Source organism: Oryctolagus cuniculus, chromosome 15, assembly GCF_051225735.1.
Source record: "Oryctolagus cuniculus isolate XC-2025 breed Fujian yellow rabbit chromosome 15, ASM5122573v1, whole genome shotgun sequence".
Lineage (NCBI taxonomy): Eukaryota > Metazoa > Chordata > Mammalia > Lagomorpha > Leporidae > Oryctolagus > Oryctolagus cuniculus.
This window is the reverse complement of record NC_142881.1, coordinates 48,890,001-48,913,010: the sequence shown is the minus strand read 5'-3', so window position 1 is coordinate 48,913,010 and position 23,010 is coordinate 48,890,001.

The window sequence follows — 23,010 nt, the reverse complement described above, 5'->3', positions numbered from 1 at the left end:
AGGGGTGAAGAAGGAAAAGAGGGAGATGGAGAGTATAAGAGATCAATAGAGTGAATGAGAGAGAGAGAGAGAGAGAGAGAGAGACAAAGAAAGAAAAAGAGAGTAAGAGAGAGAGAGTGAGCAGAAGAGGGACACCTGGTTTCCAGCAATGAAGGTGGGATCTGGAGCCTCGGAAGGTATTGAGTTGCAGATCAATCCTGCCATAGATAAGACTGTGCCACCTTAAAAAAAATCACTTCCACTGTGTTACTGCAGATTTTAGCCAGTACCAAGAATGCTAAATTTAAATCAGAGAAAAGCCGGTGCTGCAGCTCACTAGGCTAATCCTCCGCCTTGCGGTGCCGGCACACCGGGTTCTAGTCCCGGTCGGGGCGCTGGATTCTGTCCCGGTTGCCCCTCTTCCAGGCCAGCTCTCTGCTGTGGCCAGGGAGTGCAGTGGAGGATGGCCCAAGTACTTGGGCCCTGCACCCCATGGGAGACCAGAAGCACCTGGCTCCTGCCATCTAATCAGCGCGGTGTGCCGCAGCGGCCATTGGAGGGTGAACCAATGGCAAAGGAAGACCTTTCTCTCTGTCTCTCTCTCTCACTGTCCACTCTGCCTGTCAAAAAAAAAAAAAAATCTAAGCATTTATGTATTATTTTATGCTGCCCTTTAGGAAAGAAAGGGAAAAGGAGAGCAAAAAAGAAAACAAGGAAGGAGGAAAACGAAGGAACGGAGGGAGGGAGGAAGAAAAGAGAGAAGGAAGGAAAGACAGAGGGAAGGGTAGATTAGAGAATTATACTGAAGTAGCCTAGGAATCTAAATAATGTGCGCCCTTATGTGAGTTACCATTAACCTCTGTATTGAAGTTTTTTGTTGTTTTTTTTTTTTTTTTTTTTTTTTTTTGCATATGAACTAGAAAGATTGCAGAAGAAATCATGCAGAAATGAGAACAGTTTCTGAAATACTGTCTTGGCATTATTTAGTTTAGAAAATTTGTGATTTGTGTATCTCTGGGATAATCTATTATTTCTACATTTAATCCAATTTAAATTGGAATTACATGGCCAGCTATTTAGGCAAGGATCATGGCAATGAAGACAAAAAATAAGCAATTCAACCAAGAAATTAAAAGAAGTCATTTCAGATTTTTATCCTCGAACAGTTCAGCTTTATGATTATTTGGATAAAAATCTGGACAAAAAAGAGAAACAAAAAGTTCCAAGTGTCCAGTTCTTTACTGGAGTCTAAAAGTGCTTGTTCCATCCTGCTTCTTGGCATACAGTGATTTATTGTTTTAATTTTCAGCACAAATTTTAGGGCTTTAGGAGATTCTTCAGCACAACCTGCCTTTGCCATTTGTTTTCTCCAAACCTCATTATACCTTGAGGATATTTACTTTATCAGAGAGACAAAGCAAGGCCATTGTTTTTCAGAGTAGATAACAGCTTCAAATGTCTTTGTATCTTCAGTACTCCATGACAAGTGTACCTGTCCTATGTGAGATAATTTGAAGAACTTAAAATACTTACTTTTTAGAAAATTTTCAGAATTAGAAAACGGATCCTTGTAAGTTCTGCATATATTTTCACATAATCATGTGGTTATCAGGTTCCCTTCAGCATGAAGATCAGATATTAGGAAAATTTTTCTACTCTCTTTTAGAATCATTTGTTCTTTAAAACTACTATATGAATTTTTCATTGAGGAACTTAGGGGTAAAAAAGAGAGTGGCAGAGAAATAGACAAATATGGAAGTAAAGATATTAAGATGGCTGTGTGAAGATAGCTTTGCTGCCTTCCTTAAAAGGCACAAATTGCTTTATAGAGATGAATTCATTCATTAAGAAGAAAGATGATGAAAAATCTCTCGGGGCCTGGTATTTACCTGGAATGCCAGCGTGCCACATCAGAGTGCCAAAGCTTATGTCCTGGCTCCATTTCTGATTCGCATTTTGATGGTGCACACTCTGGGGGCCAGCAGGTAATGCCCCAGTGGCTGGATCCTTGCCACTCACATGGAGACCTGGATTGATTGAGTTCCTAGTTTCCAGCTTTGACTTGGCCTAGCCCTGGCCATTGTAGGAATTTGAAGAGTGAACCAGCAAGTGGGATTTCCCTTCCTATCTCTCAGTCTCTCAAATTAATAAACATTAAACTATTAAAAATTTCCCCAAATTTTAGCATTCTCTCCCTAAATATTACTCAAAATAATTGCTTTGGATAGAGTATCTGAGTTTCTAAGTTCTGAGTAATTAAGTAATCCATTTATATTTATTCATTTCATACACATTTAGTAGGTGCCTATGAGAGACCAGAGAATGACTGCAAAATACAATCATAGTCCTGTAAGGCAGAAAAAAATGAATTATTCTGTTATGTATAAAATGGAGTTAGAAAAGTCATGAAACTTTCTTAAAAGCATATATTTGAGGGAACAAGAGAACAGGTTCAGATGTTTCCTTTTTATGTGTACTTCTCTAACTCATTTTATCTGTTTAATGTGGAAAATGTCCTGTTGCTCCAAAGAGATCTACCTCTGTATGACAACAGAAGCTAAGGAGGTCACCTGTGGTGATAACGATGCCTTGAGCGAATCTGTTGAGTTCTGCTGATAGACCTTAGGCACTTTGTTTTTCCTGGTCTCAATACTATTCATAAAACAACATGATAGCAGTGGAATTCTTAGATAATGATTAACAGTTACTACCTGTACAGTTTCTTGGAAATCTTACTGAGGTGGGTTAAGGGCACAAATGTAGAAAAAGCAATAAGGATTAAAAAGTTAATATATCTTATTAAATGAATTATTCAATATTTGTTCTACTGTTAGTAAGAACACATGACTAAAAATGACAGTAAAAACCAAGTATTTGCTGGTATTGAAGAGTAGGGCTATGGTTGTCATTTAACATGTGTTAAGGTATTAGCGTGTTCTCAAGAATTAACTATACCTAAAATGACTTCTTAAGGGATTTTTTTCAAAAGGTGTACATTGAGGCTTAAGGGAATAAAAAACATTCTAAATATCTTCTTATGTGCCTCTGGAAAAAATTCAAAGCAATGTAAAACAATGACAACAATTAGCCGATGAACCATGTCTCCTTGTGAGCTTAATACCTTAATCATTTTCTTAGGTGAAATTTTTAATGTTCTTTGAAAACACATTCTGATTACTTAACCAAGATAGGTAATAGGAAAAGTTCAATCATATAAAGCATTAAGTACAGTGCATTTGCATTACCCTGCTTTCATCCAAGAACAGTATCATTTTAAAAAATTCATGCCAGTATTTAAAAAGAATGCATATTAATTACAGAAATGAAATGCTTTGAAAACAAATCACAATTAATTAAAACTTGTACTTCACACATTAATTTACTTGAGGAAAAGCTTTTCAGAGAGAATGTACTTTGGAGTAGAAAGACATAAAGTGTTAATAAAAATAACATGGTCTAAGCAAATAACTGCTGGATCAATTAATTTAATGAATGATGTATTGTTTGCCTCGTGGAGAAAATTTTTATTTCATGTACTCCCATTTAACTGTTTTTTCTTTTGTTAACTGTGCTTCTAGGGTCAAATATAAAATTCCTTGCCCATGTTGTATTATGTAGTTTTCTGCTTGTTGTATTCCAGTAGTTTTATAGGTTTAGGTTTTGTGTTTAAGCATTTAATCCCTTTTGAGTTAGATTTTATATATAGTGTGAGATAAGGATCCAGTTTTATTCCATTGCATATGTATATTCAGGGTTCCTGAAACCATTTAAGATTTTGTCCCTTTCCCATTATACATTCTTGGCACTGTTATCAAAAACCAACTGAACGTATTGGTCAGTGGTTACTACCTCTTTTTATGCCAGTCCTCTGTTTTAATTATTATCATCTTGTACTGTAGTATGAAATCAGGTAGCATGATGCCTCCAGCTTTGTTCTTTTCAGTCATGATTGCCTTGGCTATTCAGGTTTTTTGTGATTCCATGTAAATTTTCTTTTTTTCATATCTAAAATGATTTTGGAATTTTGATTGGAATTGCATTGAATCTGTAGGTCATTTTGAGTAGCATATACTTTTTTAAAATTTATTTGGCAGATAGAGTTAGATAGTGAGAGAGAGAGACAGAGAGAAAGGTCTTCCTTCCGTTGGTTCACCCCCCAAATGGCTGCTACAGCTTGCGCTGCGCCAATCCGAAGCCAGGAGCCAGATGCCTCTTCCTGGTCTCCCACGCGGGTGCAGGCCCCCAAGCACTTGGGCCATTATCCACTGCCTTCCCAGGCCACAGCAGAGAGCTGGACTGGAAGAGGAACAACCAGGACTAGAACCCGGTGTCCATATGGGATGTCGGCGCTGCAGGCAACAGATTGACCAAGTGAGCCACGGTGCCAGCCCTGAGAAAAATACACTTTTTAACAATATTAATTTGTCTAATCCATGAACACATGAACACAGAAGGTCTTTCCATGTATTTATATCTATCTCAGTTTATGTTATTAATATTTTACAGCATTTGAAATACTGGTTTTTCACCTCCTTAGAGACAACCTATATATTGGGATAAAATATTTATGAACCATGTATCTGGCAGTGGATAGTGTCTAAATACCACCAACTCTATAGAAGGCATACAGATAGTCTGAGAAATAAGCAAAAGTTGTGAATAGACATTTCTCAAAACAAGACATATGAATGGCTAATGATGCCATGAAAAACTGACCAACATTAGCAATGATCCCATAATACTGTTTATGTGATTTATTAAAAAAATGGAAAATTGGTTTGCTAAATAGATGTCTCTACACATCTATATTCATTGCAGCACTATTCACAATATCCAAATCGGGAAATCAGCCTAAGTGTCCCTCAACAGGTGACGGATAAAGAAAGTGTGGTAAATAAACACAAAGAAATACTATGCAGTCTTTTAAAAGTGTAGAAACTTGCAACAAAGTGTATGGAATTGGAGAACATTATGTAATAAGCCAAACACAGAAAGACAAACCTCATGTTCTCAATTATATGTGGAAACTTAAACAACTGAACTTCAAGAAGGAAAAATTAGAAGGTTGATATACAGAGAACAGAAAATGATAAGGAATATAAAATCTGAGTAAATAGGAATACATTTGATTTTTTGAGATCAAGTAAACAAGGTGATTATGGTTAGTAACTGAGTACTGAATATTTCAATATCACTGAGAGTAAATCTCAAATATTCTCATCACAAAAATGTCAAGTATATGAAGTTATGGCTAGGTTAATTAGCTTGATTTAATCATCCCATGTTATAATAAAAAATCATAGCATCATTTTATGCCCCAGTAATATATACAATTCTGATTTGTAAACATCCAATAAAAGAGAAATGATTTCAAGCAGGAAAAAAATGAAGACTAAGTTGAAGGGTGTTTATAGAAGTGATAAAACCTGGGCTCTGGAGACAGATTGTTTTGATTTAGCCAAATGTAAGGTGTGTAACTTTAAGCAAGTTACTAAATCTTTCTGCCTTATTGCATCATCTGCAAAATAAGAAATGAAAGCATGGGATTCATACAGTGCCACTTTGAAGCTTAGAAAAGTGAGCTCTCTGCTGTGGCCAGGGAGTGCAGTGGAGGATGGCCCAAGTGCTTGGCCCTGCACCCCATGGGAGACCAGAAGCAGCACCTGGCTCCTGCCATCGGATTAGCGCGGTGCGCCGGCCACAGCGCACCGGCCGCAGCGGCCATTGGAGGGTGAACCAACGGCAAAGGAAGACCTTTCTCTCTGTCTCTCTCACTGTCCACTCTGCCTGTAAAAAAAAAAAAAAATTAAAAAAAAAAAGTGAGCATAAAACAAGTCTTAGATAAGAGACTGGTTGCTGTTATTATTTATTTATTTATTTATTTAACAGAGTTAGACAGAGAGAGAGAGAGACAGAGAAAGGTCTTCCTTCCGTTGTTCGTCCCCCAAATGGCCGCCACTGTGCCAATCTGAAGCCAGGAGACAGGTGCTTCTCCTGGTCTCCCACGTTGGTGCAGGCGCCCAAGCACTTGGGCCATCCTCCACAGCCTTCCCAGGCCACAGCAGAGAGCTGAACTGGACGAGGAGCAGCCGGTACTAGAACCCAGCACCCATACGGGATACTGGCGCTGCAGGTGGAGGATTAGCCAAGTGAGCCACGGCGCCAGCTGCACTGTTGTTATTTTTTAAGATATTTGTTGTTGGTGGGCAGCCAAGAAATGCTGGAAGTGCATTAGGGAATGGGAAAGCAAATGTGATAACCAGAGCTAAAATCAGTAGTAATTTTAATGAGTCAGATTAAGTTTTCCTGAAAAAAAAAAAAGACTTTGAAAGAAAGCTAAAAGCATCTAACAAGGCAAAAATATATTTATAATATAGAGATGGGCATGAAAGTTTAATTCCCTGTTGACTTTGATGAAGTGTTATGTTTATGATACAAAAATAATTGTTATTTTATTTTACACAGTCCATTTTTATCTTTCTAAATATAGAAGGTTTTTCAGACAGTTGTTTCAGAACCTCACTCCAAATAATTCAAAAGAGTGTTGTCTCCTCCTTCCTAAATAAAAATATCTGATACAAAATTTTTACTTTTTAAAAAGTGTTCACCAGGTATGGAAACAAAGAAATGAAAGGGGAATGAAAGTGACTTCATACCAGATGATTGAATTTGCACATAATAGAAACATTTTCCCCAAACCCTGAGAAGAGATTGAAAGTGGATCCAGAATAGCAGAGACTGCAAATAGTTTCAATTAACAAGGAACTGGGTAAAATAAACACTCAGGTTATCAATCAAAGAGGCACAGAAGTATTCGTTAGGAAAGCTAACGAAATTTTGCTCATAATGAAACTTCACAAAGTAATTAACATGAAATTAAAAATAACTATCTAAACAAGAACGGTGGCCTTTACCATTTCTGAAAAGTTAAATAAAGAGGTGTTTAAATAAGCACTTGATTTGAAATTTCATTTTGGTTTTTGCATGACCTTTGTTGGAGATGTTTGAAATAGCATCCATTGAAAAGGGCATCTTAAATGAGAACAGCATTGAACTATAAAAGAGGAGGAAGGCATAGGAAATATGTAAATTCACAGCTAAAAATGTGATGTTGTAGTACCTTTTGGTGTGAATCAGCAAGCATGACTGATATCCACAGTTCTGGGTAAGTATTGGCTATTGGCTTCTTTTTTTTTTTTTTTTTCTTTTCCCACCTTTAGATTCACCTGCTTATGAGTCTTCAAAAGCTTCATGAATAAGGTGTGTTACACACAGTTTTAAAAATATTTGCACCAAAACAAGTTCAAACTATCTTGTTACAACATGTCTGGACAAAGTTTTAGGCACTAAAGACACATCAGTTTGAAAAGAGTTCCTTTTGAAGCAACATAAATCGTACCAAAATTGAGGCAAGAACAAACATCAAATTGATGGTGAAGCTTGGTGGAAGAATGCTGAAATTGTTGAAGCATTAGGAGCAGTTCCTGGGAACAGTGATCTCAAGGAGTCCGATTTACAGATGGATAACTTATTCTAAGAAGGGATGAAATGCTGTGGAAAATGAAGCCCTTAGCAGTAGACCATCCACATTAGTTTTTGAGGAAAAAGAATTATTCTATTTATGTCCTTATTGAAGAGAACCAACAATTAACAGCAAAAACAAGTACACCATAGACATCTCAATGGGCTCAACTTAAACGATTGGGACCGCAAAATTAAAGTAGAGGAAACTTTCCTCTGAGGATGCCCAAACTGTTGTGCTTAGATCAGCTGCAGACAAGAACAGAATTTTTCAAGTCAGACAAAGACTCTCAGGCATTTATTTAAACAAATTGCACAGGAGATGAAACATGGCTTTACAAGTACAATCCGCAAGACAAAGCACAATGAAAACAATGGTAGAAGTTGGTGAAAGTAGTCCTGTCAAAACGTAAGCGGATCAATCAACAGCAAAGTCATGCCCATGTTTTTAGGGATGCATGAGGAATTTTGCTTGTTGAGTATAGAGGGCCGGGGTGATAACAATTGCTTTTTAGGAGAGTATGTGAGAAAGTGAGCCAAAGTTAGCAGAAAGCTCAAGAGACTTCACCAGAGTCTCTCCCCATAAAATAATGCTGTTGCTCATTTTTCTCATCAAAACAGGCAATTTGGTGAGAATTTGAGAGGGAAATCACGAAGCATCCACTTCATAGGCCTTATTTAGCTTGCTTCTGACTTTTGTTGTATAATCTTAAACTCTTTAAAAGGTACTCATTTTTTCAGTTACTACGAGTAATGTAAATGATTACTCTGAGGGAGTTAAATTCCCAGGACCCTAAGTTCTCTGGGAGTAGACTAAATGGCTGATATCAGCACTTAAGAAGAGTTTTGAATATGACCAAATGTATGTTGAGAAATAAAGTTTTATCTTTTAATTTCATTTTTTCTTAAACATTGTGAATTCTCCACACAAGGGTGTGGAATGTCTGGCCCATAAGCCATGTAAGACCCTCAAGAGCATTTGGTCTGGCCCTGGTAAGGCAACCACAGGTGAGACTTGAAATTCAATAAATCGTTGGCAGGCTGTTTTTTAATTTCATCATTTTGTATGACCCATGAGTGATGTTAAAAATATTCACATGTGGCCTTTGGTAGGAAATAAGTTTCCCACTCCTGATAGGGAGTCATATATTGGTCATGCTTCTGGAAATTTGTTTGTGTAGTTTCAAGTGAGTATAGTAGAAACTTGTTTACTATTTGTTTCAAAAACAATTTGGGAAAACATATTTAAAATCTCACGGCAGTATTCTTAAAAAATGTCACCTGCTGTATTACAGGTGAGATATTCTAATATCTCCAAGGTAAAAGACTCAGAGGAGTTAATTAAAGTTCCTGGGAAATAGTGGGAAAAGTGTTTTTTTGATAAAATAAAAACAAAAATTTTTAAATTATCATATGCATACACCTCAACCAGATCCATTAATTACATACATAGGAGAGTACTTAAAAAAGATTATGGGCCGGCGCCGCGGCTCAATAGGTTAATTCTCTGCCTTGTGGCACCGGCACACCGGGTTTTAGTCCCGGTCGGGGCGCCGGATTCTGTCCCGGTTGCCCCTCTTCCAGGCCAGCTCTCTGCTGTGGCCAGGGAGTGCAGTGGAGGATGGCCCAAGTGCTTGGGCCCTGCACCCCATGGGAGACCAGGAGAAGCACCTGGCTCCTGCCATCGGATCAGCGCGATACTCCGGCAGCAGCGCGCTGGGTGTGGCGGCCATTGGAGGGTGAACCAATGGCAAAGGAAGACCTTTCTCTCTGTTTCTCTCTTACTGTCCATTCTGTCAAAAAAAAAAATATTATGGAAAATTAAATTTAGAGATAAGTTTATTTCACTACAAATATGTTTTGACATTCATGCATATGTGGCCTCTTAAAAATGTTCATGGGAAAATGCGTATTATGAAAAAAGTATATGTAGATTACAAAATTTTTTGACAAAAATACATCTTTTAATTCAATTTTCATGGAAATGCTAAAGAAAAATATATTCAAATTTATTTACTGTAAAGATATCTTGTGGACATCTCAATCGTCAAGTATTTGACATTCTGGCCATTTCATGTTGGTGTTATAGAATAAGATACACATGATAGTGTATATTGAATTGGTTCAAACGTTTATGATAGTTAATATTGACTCAGTACTTATTATGTACTGAGTGCCATTCTAAGAACTTTATTGACTAAAACTGCATTGACTAAAACTAAAACATCTATCAGTTAGCTTGTGAAATAAATGCTAATGTCATCTTCACCTTGTAGAACTTGAAGTCCAGAGAATTTTAGGTTATAACCTTATGAAAAGTCAGGGAATATAGAGGCAGTGATCATAAATACCAAGCTGCTATAACTCTGCAAGTATATTATGGGTCGAGATATTTTTCTCAAACATGGCAACCACATAATAGAAATGAAAAAAAAAAGAAAAAAATATAATGCAGTACTTCTTGTCACTAAATTAGACAACAACTATCTATTGAGTAACTATAATTCATACAGAAAAATATAGAGGTATGTGAGAGATTATCTTCTAATTATTATTAAAAGGATGCTGTGCAATGTTATTATTATCGAATATGGGTGTTTTGAACAATTCTTAGAAAGGCATTTTATTTCTGCTTTAGCCAATGCAAAAAGTATTTATATTAAGTATATATATATTTTTATTTTCTGTTTTATTGTTCCAGGATTATAGTCTAATCCAGAAAAATTTTGGCAAAAATGTTGTCATTTCAATGATAAACCTCAGACAGTTTTCTGAGGGACCTACATAAACTTTAACTGAGCAAGGTAATAGTAAGTTCTTTGTAATTTTTCAGTTCTGCCTTCCTTTTGCTTTTGTTTTTGTTGTGATTCCAAGTCAGTGTATGCAGTGATTGAACGCGTGTGCTGGGAACATATGTGAGCTCGGGCATTTTCCTAACTGTGTTATGGCTCAATTTCCTTTTCTCTGAAATGAGCACATGAGCATGTCCTCATGAAGTCATAGGAAGGATTTAATGACCTAGTATTTATAAAGCACAGTAACTGGCCTATAGGAGTCTTTAGTAAACCACCATTATGAATTACTTCCATCATTTTCTCATTCTTTGCCTTCATTGTGTAATAGGCACATGTGATATTTCAGATATCTCTCTCTTGAGACTATCTGTAGCCTGGGAATTCTCCAAGCTTTGCCTTTTTCAGTCCTTACACTGACACATTTAATATCCAGCACTTAATGAGCACCCGCACTAGGCTGGTGCTCAAGGTGTCCTCTCATCTTTACTGTGTTTAATTTACTAGTTAAAATATGATTCATAATAGAAAAATGTATCGAGATTCTTGTAATGTAAATAAGATGTCCCCTGTTTCTCCATATGTTTGTTTTTCTGGGAGACAGTGGCAAGCTAAACGAGACATTGTTGTGTAAAGGATAAATTTACTAAACAGTCTTTCTGGTCTGTTGATAAAATATGTAAATTTTATATTATTAATGTGTTAATATGTAAATTATAGACTTCCCTGTTTTGTCTGTATTGATAGTTTTTTAAATAGATAGATTTATTTATTTGAAAGTGAGAGTTAGAAGGAGAGACAGAGAGCTTCCATGTTGCAGATGGCTGCAGCAGCCAAGACTAACCAATCTCAAGCTAGGAGCTTCCTCCAAGTCACTTCCTCAAATGGGTAGTGGGGATAACAGAAAACAAACAAACAAAGCAATTGGGCCATCTTCTGCTGCTTGTTCCAGACCATTAGCAGGGAGCTGAATCAGAAGTGGAACATCTGGGACTCAAAGTGGCACCCGTATGGGATGCAGGAGTTACAGGCAGTGGCTACACAATAACATTGGCTCTGTATTGACAATTTTATGGACTTCTAAATTTCCTCCCATTAGATCTTTTTGTTTCCTCAAACAATTGCACTTAACAAAACATAGGTACGAAGTATATGAAAACTCAAGATTTTGGGTTGATTTAATTGAAGGCAACCACAGCAATTATTGAATATGGGAGATTTTGGCACATGTATGTGGCACATAAATGAGCTGCATCACCTACGCTATACTTTATTTCAGATAAACATATACAGGCAGAGTGGTTTGAGAGAAGGCTCTGTATGTTGGACAAGCTTTTTTTTTTAAATGAAGGAAATATAAATTAAATTACTTGAACATGGAATTTAAACTGGTTTTCTTGATTGCACATCAAGCTGGATATAAACCCATGTTGCAATTGTAGAATTGAGAGCAATTACTGAAAGTTTCTGCTTTCTTAAACTCAAGCATAAAGTTAGAATCTGTAAAAGAAAAGTTTCTTTTTTTTCCATCCAGAAACCTTTTACTTAAGGTATACAAACTTCAAGCACTTCATAAATAGAACTTTAGGAACATGGTGATTCTTCCCACTCCACTCTTTATGTTTCACTTTTGACAACTATATTATTTCCTCAATTAATATGTGATGTTCCACATGTAATCAGCTGACAGTTTCAACTTGTGTTCCAGACACCATTATCAAAGATTACTCATTTCCATATCAACTATTTGAATTTGAGATTAATACCTGACTCTTTTCTTTCCTGTTTGTGAAGAAGGATGGGCATGGAAGAATGCAGGTGACCAGGGACAGGACAAAGGAATCAAAACATAGATTCTCATTTCCAAAATAAATTAATTTCCAACTTGTGAATAATACAGAGAACAATACAATGTAAGAACTAAACATTACTAATTATCACAAAATCCCAGATATCTACCAGGTCCCTTCCTGTCCCTTGTGATTGTGAAAGTTGATGACACCAAGATGAAATTGTTATTGTACTCAGACAAAAGTAAACTTAGGAAAAAGGAAGGAGGAGGGCTCAGGCATGTCTGCCTGAGTACTTTCTCACAGACTTTCTAAAGGCCAGAAGAAATTTCTTCTTGTTCTACACACACCCCGTGCTTTGGGTATCTGCATATGTGCACAGAATTCTGTAACAAGTTTGACTCTAATAACCTTTAAGGTGTTCACAATTCAGACTGTCACACTTCCATCAATAAACTGATGCCAACACCTACTGTGAGTCTCCAAGATGTATAAATTGCTGTTTACCTCAACCTTTGCAATTCCCAAATGTAGATCGTTATCCTTTTTATAATGTCTCTTATTGTTATTTAGGTTGTCAAGAAATGAATATTGATGCCTGAAGTGTCCCACAATTTATTGCTTTTGGGTGTCCAAAAGTCTTAAAATATTTAAATTTGCACATGTGAATATACCAAACATTCACAATGACTGCAGATATCTGACGTCAAAGACTACATTTGATCCTTCTGTATTCTCTGTCCTCTCACATTTCAAAGAAAGTAGGAGGTATTTAAGTTGCTCTAATGATAATATCCAAGTTAAAGGCGTATTGTCCTGTGCGTGGTAATTTAATCAACATTCTTTAAATCGAATTGAGTTAATTTTTAGAGAAACTTTGTTATTTGAAGAAACAATTTAATAAATTTAATTGTAAATTGTCAATATATTAAGTCTCAGATTTATAAGATAAATACGTTCTGGAGCTCTTCTGTACAGCATAGAGTTTGTCATTGACAGTACAGTGTTTTACATTTGAAAATTTGCCAAGAGGCAAATCTTATGTTAAGTGTCCACATAATAAAAATAAAAACAAGGTAAACAAGCAAAACCAAAGAGGATAGGAAGGGACTTTCAGACATTATGGATAAGTCCATAGTGTTGACTGTGGTGTTTTCAAAGGTGTATACTTATCTCTAAACACATACAGTTGAACTAATTAAATAACTGCATCTTTTTGTCTGTTGATCATACCTTAATAAAGCATTTTAAAAATCATCCATGTTGGCCGGCGCCGCGGCTCACTAGGCTAATCCTCCGCCTAGCGGCGCCGGCACACCGGGTTCTAGTCCCGGTCGGGGCACCGGATTCTGTCCCGGTTGCCCCTCTTCCAGGCCAGCTCTCTGCTGTGGCCAGGGAGTGCAGTGGAGGATGGCCCAGGTGCTTGGGCCCTGCACCCCATGGGAGACCAGGAGAAGCACCTGGCTCCTGGCTCCTGCCATCGGATCAGCGCGGTGCGCAGGCCGCAGCGTGCCGGTCGTGGCGGCCATTAGAGAGTGAACCAACGGCAAAGGAAGACCTTTCTCTCTGTCTCTCTCTCTCTCACTGTCCACTCTGCCTGTGGAAAAAAAAAAAAAATCATCCATGTTTTTGTAATGTCATCAGTGACAAAGGAGTGATATAGGAGAGGCAAACTCAACTTTGAATTCAGTATTTGTATTTAACAAGTATTTTGAATTATTTACAGAAACAGCATGTTTCTAAAATTGTGATTTAATCATCTCATAGGAAATTAGCATTAAGGTCTCATAAATTTTAGTGTAAGGGGGGAAAAGACAACAAGGAGAAGAAAAAAAATAGTAACTGAAACTTAAAAGGGTACCTGGGAAGCTCTGAAACTTTCATAGCTTGGAAGGCAGCTAAACCTGCTTCTGATCTAACACTAAAGATAAACAGCCAATCTCGTTACACTGCATGTCTGCTACTTTGAATTATCTTCTGACGTCAACAGGTAGTATATCTTTGTTTTTATGCAGAGCAGTATGAGCAGAAAACTGAGAGGCAAGTGGTCTGTGATCAGGATGTTAGTGACAACATAGGTCTTGTCCTCTGCTCCCATTCTGCCTTCTTTATTTTAGAAAAGAATCATTTTAGTTAAAAGGGAGAAAAATATATATAATATGATACCCATTAACTTCCACTGGACTGCAGATTATCTTGTGTTGGCAGGAAGCAGAGGGGAAAGGTGCCTGCTGAGGCTGCTTGCCTCAATATGGTGACGAACTTTGAGAGTTTACTTTTACATTTTTAAACTCTGTTCTTGTCATTTTAGATGAGAATGTCTTGAACCCACCATCTGCATGTTGTCGGCAATAACTGCTTCAATAAATTCAATAAAATGTCACACTGGTGTATTTCTGACTCTGCCTGTAACCAAAATAAGTTATTTTTCCCCTTGAATATGTTTCTGTTTCTCCAATGGTGAAATACATGAGCCTGCTTCTTACTAGCTGAGAATGATGTTTTGAGTGTGGAACATTCTGCAAAAGGTCAGAGGGAGGATTTAAGTAAAAAATGTATCTAGTTTGAATTTCAGAAGTTTAGACAAGAGCATATTTTAATTGGATCAGGTAGGTTACTGTACAAGTAAATCCACTTCATGCCCTTCATTGACATGCTGATATAGTGACTTGTGTAGTTTAACAGTGAAAGAGTATCATGAACAGGTGAACTTTAAAATTATCCCAGAATAAAGCTGAAAGTTTTTTATGTGGTTGCTGATTTTATAGCCAATGTCTATATTTCTTCTTCTTCCTCCTCTTCTGCTTCTTCATCTCAAAATTGAGAATATTTGTTAAAGTGAAAGCACTTAACAAAAAAGAAACCATAATTTAGGAGAATTTGTCATATAGTCACATGCATAGGATATGTTCCATTTATGATTTTATGTTTTCTTCTAGTCTTCCATTGTGGGAATTTATTGATTTGGGTTTTACTGGTGCTATATGTATATGTTAGCTCCCAGAACCTCTGAATATGTTACCTTACATGGCGATAGGGATTTTTGTAGATGTGAAAAGTTAAAGACCTTGAAAGGGGGCATGGGCGGTTATCCTGTATTATCTGACTGAACCCAACAAAAGGATCATTGGGATCCTTATAGGGGAAAAAGGGAGGAAGATGACTCAAGTCAGGGTATAACAACAAATCAGGAGCTCAGTTGGGGTGATATGATCCCTGGAGGAGAGCCAGGAGCATGTGGGCAGCTTCTGGAAGCTCCAAAGGAACAGGCATGGTTTCTTCCCCAGAGGCTCCAGAAGGAAGGCAGTCCTGCAGCACCTCAGTTTGAGTCCTGCAGTACTCACTTCACACTTCTCATTTCCAGAACAGGAAGAAAATAAGTGTGCGATGTTTAAGTTATGCAATTTGTGGAAATAGTTTACAGTAGCAGTAAGAATCTAATGCAATCAATGATTCATTTTGAGACTGAAGAGCACACAACGTGTTATTTGTGATGAAAACTTATGAAGCTCACATGAGACTGTCTGAATGACATAAACAGTACAGCTGAGGTATGCTTTTCCTCTCATAAGGAAAATCAAGTGCCATCCACGCTCTGCCCAGGGGGATATCTCTCTACCCTCTGCTCTGACACAATCTAATCTGCCACTGCTCTCCATTCTTTAAATACTTTTTTAAAGCATGCAGCCGAAGGTCAGGCTGAACTCAGAGATTGCAGTAGTTGTGAGAGAGATGGCAATTAGCAAAAATCATCTTAACATGGACCAAGGAACCCTGCTAAGATACACACTTGGTAGCAGACATTTCAGAGACACTACTGGGGGATAGGGACCCTGAGGGTAACATCGTATTCATGAGAAGGCACTGAGTGTATAAGCAGCCAGTAGAGATGCTTATTCATTGGTAAATTGCATTCATAAAGAAATTTCTTTCCACTACAGGTTGTGGGCCAGAGAGGGTGAGATTCAAAATAATCAGAAAACCTTGAACAAACAGAGACATTGCATCAGATGGAAGAGGGCTAATATTATTTGCTACATGGGTTTGACATTTTGAGCAGTTTCTTCATTGTAAAGGATTAGAGTTTAAAATCAGAACCCTTACTGATTTATCATCTAACTCAGTGTGGACTCTTAGATCATTATTTTATTCCTTGGATGTTAATCCTTTGCTGTATTTACTTGGATATTCATATATTCCAAATTTGATACAGATAAGATCTGCTATAGCAAATATTTCTACAAAGCCTGTCATTTCCACAAAGTAGCTATCTTGGATCCTTGATTCATTCTAGAAAAAAAAGAAATATGACATGTGAACAAAATGCATGGCCAGGGTGTTATTTTGCTATAAAGGCCATTACTGGGACAAATAGTGAAATTTGAATAGAATTGGTGAATAAATACTATTTTATTATTTAATTATCTCACTCTCATGATTTTAATTTGGTTATGTGAGATGCCATTATTCTTTTTTAGGAAATGCATTCTAAAGTATTAGGATAATAATACATAAGTCCGAAACTTAAACTTTTTCAAACTCTAATGTGGTAAAATTTTGTAATTATTAAAGAATATTCTGTAGTTATCTATACTATTTTTGTAACTTTAAGTCTGAAATTTTGTTACAATAAAAAGTTAAAATAAAGGGAAAAGAATATTTAACATTATAGTTTAGTTTGTACAATGAATTTTAGGAAATCATGGTATTCATCCATCAAGGTCAGGGTTTAGTCATAAAAAGCTACTTCTTTGTGTATACTTTGATGTATGTGTGTGTGTGTGTGTGTGTTGTTACACATTTTATTTTTATATCAGGAAAGATTATGTTCAACTATAAATAATTGAGAACCCAAATTATAATAGCTAAATAAGAAAAAAGAATCTCTTTTCTTGACAAATGGTCTGGAGTAAGCATTCCAAGATTATATGGAAACACCATGAACATTAAGAACAAATTGCGGAGGATTAGCCTAGTGAGCCGCCGGTCGGGGCGCTGGATTCTGTCCCGGCTGCCCCTCTTCCAGGCCAGCTCTCTGCTGTGGCCAGGGAGTGCAGTGTAGGATGGCCCAAGTGCTTGGGCCCTGCACCCCACGGGAGACCAGGAGAAACACCTGGCTCCTGGCTTCGGATCAGCACGGTGTGCCAGCCGTGGCAGCCATTGGAGGGTGAACCAACAGCAAAAGGAAGACCTTTCTCTCTGTCTCTCTCTCTCACTGTCCACTCTGCCTGTCAAAAAATTAAAAAAAAAAAAAAGAACAAATTGCTCCTTATGTCTTCCTTCATAATTTTTACCTTGTGACCCAAGATGACTGTTCAAATTCTAGCCACAATAGTATATCTGGCACAAACAATGAAGGAGTTCCCATCTCCTATCTTAGGTAGGAGATATCCTATTGAAGGACAAATCCTGTAAGGCAAATATGATATCTCTGCTAGCATCACTTTGACCAGAACTTAACCACAGTGTCACCATTTTTTAACAGAAGCCCATAGAATATAGTTTTTAATGATTTGGATGAAAATTGAATGTTCTTTAAGGAAGAATGAGTGGAGAATCAGATGTCTTAGAACAGATTAGGAGGCTGGCGCCGCGGCTCAACAGGCTAATCCTCCGCCTAGCGGCGCTGGCACACCGGGTTCTAGTCCCGGTATAGGCGCAGGATTCTGTTCCGGTTGCCCCTCTTCCAGGCCAGCTCTCTGCTGTGGCCCAGGAGTGCAGTGGAGGATGGCCCAAGTGCTTGGGCCCTGCACCCCATGGGAGACCAGGAGAAGCACCTGGCTCCTGGCTTCGGATCAGTGTAGTGTGCCGGCCGCAGCGTGCCGGCTGCGGCGACCGTTGGAGGGTGAACCAATGGCAAAGGAAGACCTTTCTCTCTGTCTCTCTCTCTCACTGTCCACTCTACCTATCAAAAAAAAAAATGCAATAAAGAGACTCCCAGTTTTTGATAGTCATCTTTGGAGCCTTAGAATGTTTTAAAAAATGCAAAGATGGGGCCAGAGCTGTGGCACAGTGGGTTAAAGCCCCAGCCTGCAGTGCTGGCATCCCATGTTGGCACTGGTTTGAGTACTGGTTGCTCCACTTCCAACCCAGCTCTCTGTGATGGCCTGGGAAAGCAATGGAAGATGGCGCAAGTCTTGGGCCCCTGCACCTACGTAGGAGACCCTAAAGAAGCTCCTGGTTCCTGGCTTCAGATAGGTTAAGCTCTTGCTGTTGCAGCCATCTGGGGAATGAACCAGTGGATGGAAGACCTCTCTCTGTCTGCCTCTGCCTCTCTGTAACTCTGCCTTTCAAATAAATAAATCTTTTCGAAAATGACCACAATATTCCATTTAACAAAAAAAGAAATGGTGTTCTGATTCATGATACCAAATGGATGAAATTTGATAATATTATACTAAGTTAAAAATGTTATCCAAAAAAAGCCACTTATTTCATGTCCCTTTTTACACTAAATGTCCGGAATAGGCATATCTATAAAGAGTAAATTATTCACTGCTGAGAAAGGAGGCTTGGGTCATAACTACTAACTAGTACAGAGTTTTGTTAGGGTCATAAAATGGTCTGGAATTAGATGTTGGAGATGATTTCACAGTTTGGTGCCTGTTATTAAAAACCACTAAGGGACAGGTGTTGTGGCACAATGATTTAAACTGGTTCTTGTCCTGCCCACATCCCATATCACAGTGCATTTGCATCCCAACTCCTCTATTTCCCATTCAGTTTCATGCTAATGTGCCTGGGAGACAATAAATGATGGCGCAAGTACTTGGGGCCCTGTCACCCATAAGCAATACCCTAGTAGAGTTTCTGGCTCCTGGCTCCAGCCTGACTCAGCCCTGGGGGAGAAGTAGTGAATGGAAGATTGCTCATTTTCTGTCTGTGTCTCTTTCTGCCTTTCAATTAAAGTTTCTAAATTTAAAAAAATTAAAATCTACTAAATCAGACACTTGCAGAATGAATTTTATGGCATGTAAATTATTCAAAAATAGAATTACAATAAAAATTCTAAAAATACAATGCATACAAATAAACACTAAGTAACCAATTTTATCTGAAAGACCTAGCTTGACAATACTGTCCTATCATATTTGTTAAAATGCACATTAAATTCAACTGCACATCTGGGTCAGCTTTAACACTGCTGATGCTGTGTCCTGCCCCCACAATACTGATTCTATTAGTCTAGGATTGTGTTTCCTTGGTACTTCTGGTGTACAGACATGGTTGAGGGAAACTAATGGTTAAGCTATATTTTTGTAGCTCCAGGATTAGCCCAGATCTTTTACAAACCCTTCTGGGAGGCAGGATTTTGGCCCTCCAAAGATCTTCTCCTCTGAATCCCTGGAACCTATAAATATGGTAGCTTAAATCACAAAAGGGAGTTTGTATTGCTTATATTATAGACTAGGAATGGAGACTTACCCTTCCTTATGTGGGAAGGGGCATAAACTAATTGCATTGATCCTTAAAATCAGAGAAATTGTTTTTATGCTCTAAGAAAGAGGTGAATATAGGAGAAAGAAGAAGTTTAGAAGAAGTTGAAGGTGGAAGAAGCAAAAAATAATTGTGGTAAGGGAAAAAATATCTCCTTCTCCAGAGCCTCACATCCTATCATGGTAATTTTATTCTAGAGCCCAAGACTGAGCTGGCAAATGGTTTTCTGTGAAGCATAAATTAGTAAATAGTTTGAGTTTATGGGTCATAAGGTCTTGGTTTTAATTATAGTCTTGATAACCCCAAAGAAGCTAAGAGGAATATGTAAATACTGAAAAGGTATAGCTGATTTGAGTAAACTTTATTTACAAATACAGTCAGTGAGTCAGATTTTGAACTGTGAGTTACACTGTCTGCTTCAGTGTCAAGCATTTATTCAGAAAGCCTTGATAAATTTAAAACCTGTTGAAAAAGAGCCATATTAAGCCATGACCTGTCTTAGAGAATTTAGTGCAAATGGCCTTATCAAAATTGTCTGGGAACTGAGAAAATATGGTCTGTTTTTGATAGAGCGAGTGTTAAGTTCAAAGGCAAGGTAATATTTTTTAAAAAATATTAAAAATAATTTCTATAGAAAATAAATTGTAGGAAATGTATAGAAAAGAATTTTACAAGTCAATTATGATTGTGAAACTCTTACATTTTAAAAAGTTTTTGGGGCCGGCCCTATGGCACACTAGGTTAATCCTTCCCCTGAGGGACTGGTATCCCATATGGGTGCCGGTTCAAATTCGGCTGCTTCTCTTCAAATCTAGCTCTCTGCTAAGGTCTGGGAAAGCAGTAGAAGATGGCCTAAGTGCTTGGGCCCCTGCACTTGTGTGGGAGACTCATCAGAAACTCCTGGCTGCTGGATTTCAAACGGCCCAGCTCTAGCTGTTGAGGCCATTTGAGGAGTGAATCAGCAGATGGAAGACCTTCCCATCACTCCTTCTCTCTGTAACTCTACCTCTCAAATAATAAATAAAAATATTTTTTAAAAATTAGTTTTTGTTTTAGGAGTTCCCAGAATCTTTAATATGTTATGTATACTGTGTATATTATAAACCTTCATGATTGTGTTATAATATGAATTAACTTCTAAAAGTGTACCATTGTTTTATAGTGCACATGTAACACTTAGAACCACTAACCATTACCAAAGAACATAGTGCACCTAGGTAATTATATTTAGAATACTGATGAAACATGCTGATGAAACCAGGGAGTATAAAACATTCTTGGGGCACAGTGAATAAGACACAGTTTGAGATACAGAAATCCTATATTAGAAGGCCTGATTTGAGTTCCAGTTCTTCTGCTTTCCATGCAGGTTCCTGCTAATGTGTACCCTGGGAAGAAGCAGGTGGTTGCTTAAGCATTTAAGTCTATGTCGCCCACGTGAGAGATGGGATTGAGTTCTTGACTTCTGGTTTTGGCCCATCACTGGTTGCTCTGGGCATTTAAGAGACTGAAACAGCAGATGGAAGATTCTCTCTCTCTCTCTCTCAAGGGCCTCTATTCTACTCTACATTTTAGGCTTTTGATAATATAGTATTATATATTATAATATATAATATATATCACTTATATGATATAGTATACACACTATATTATATACAGTAAATATATGCTATGCATACATACATATACTATGTTATATACAGTATATATGTCATATATAATAGATATAACATGTAATTATATATTTATTATATATGACACATATATCATATGTTATAGTATAATATAATATGCATTATATATTTATTTTATATAGTATGGTATCATAATGTATATAATATATGTAATATATTGTATAGTATAATATATAAGTGTAATATACAATACTATATAATATACTATATATTATGTGGTATATGTATTATATATTATGTATAGTATTATATATTATAGTCAACCATACTTGATAAAGGCTAATTGTTCTTAACTATTAGGGCATGAGCTCCAAAATGACTTTTCTCATCTTCCTTTCTTTGTAGTCTTAGGTAGTTACTCATCCTCATCTTTACAGATGCAGAAAATGGCAAATAATATAATTCCTATCAAAGTATACTAACTTTTCATGGATATATTTTTATGAAAATATGTTTTCATTTTAAAATTATGCAATAAATTAGCTACCTATGTTCTTAATCCCATTTTAATTTTAATAGGATTATTACTCACGTACCCTATTTCATGGACTTTGTGTGTTTTTTTCCTTCACTTATCTATGATTACTTTATTGTTTTCTCTTTCCTGCTTTTTATATTCATTTTCATCTATATCCTGCTGGTGTCTTCAATCTGTTGTATAAATCTCAATGACCTTAGAATTCCTGTCATTTTTTGAAGTGCATTTTGAACACACTTAATCATAGAATTAGAGTTTGGGTATAATTATTACAGCTGTAGGGATGCTACTTATATAAAAATGAAGAATTGAGTACCAGAGACAAGGTCACACAAATTCTTGGAGAACTCAGATCTCAAGCCTCCATATTTATAATCCTTTTCAATCTTGAATGCTAGATATATAGTTGTACAATTGTACAATTTTTACAGCTAGAAATAGTACCAACCTGGACCCCCGCTATGGCCCAACTGGTAAAGCTGCTGCCTACGATGCTGGCAACTGATATGGGCACTGGTTTGAGTCTGAGGAGCTCCATTGCCAATCCAGCTCCCTGCTAGTGCACATTGGAAAGCAGCAGAAGTTGGCCCAAGTGCTTGGGCCCCTGCAACCATGTGTGATACTTGGAAGAAGCTCCTGGCTCCTGACTTTGGCCTGGCACAGCCCCAACCATTGAGGACCTTTGGCAGTTGAACCAATGCATGGCAGACCTCTCTCCATGTTTCTCTACCTCTCTCACTTGCTCTCTAATGTTGCCTTTCAAATAAATATTAAAAAAAGAAAAACTATTATCCAGCTATATTTGTGCAATCACTGATGTGTGTCTTATATAGCACTTCTGCTCGTACTAAGCCTTACATATATATCAGAAGATTAAAATTTATTTTTAAGATTTGTTTATTTGAGAGGCAGAGTTACAGACAGAGGGAGAGACACAGAGAGAGAGAGAGAGAGAGAGAGATCTGTTGGTTCACTCCTCCAGTGCCTCAATGGCTGGAGCTGAGCTGATTTGAAGCCAGGAGCTACTTCTGGGTACAGGGGCCCAAGGACTTGGGTCATCTCCCAGTGCTTTCCCAGGCCATTAGCATGGAGCCAGATGGGAAGTAGAGCAGCCAGGTTCAAACCAGTGCCCATGTGGGATGCCAGCACCACACCACCAGCCCCTGAAATTTCTATACTTATTTATTATGGAAAACTGAGAATCAGAGAAGATAAGAATTACTCATCTAGAGAGTTGTACTTTTTTTTTTTTTTTTTTTTGGACAGGCACAGTTAGTGAGAGAGAGAGAGAGTGAGAGGAAGGTCTTCCTTCCGTTGGT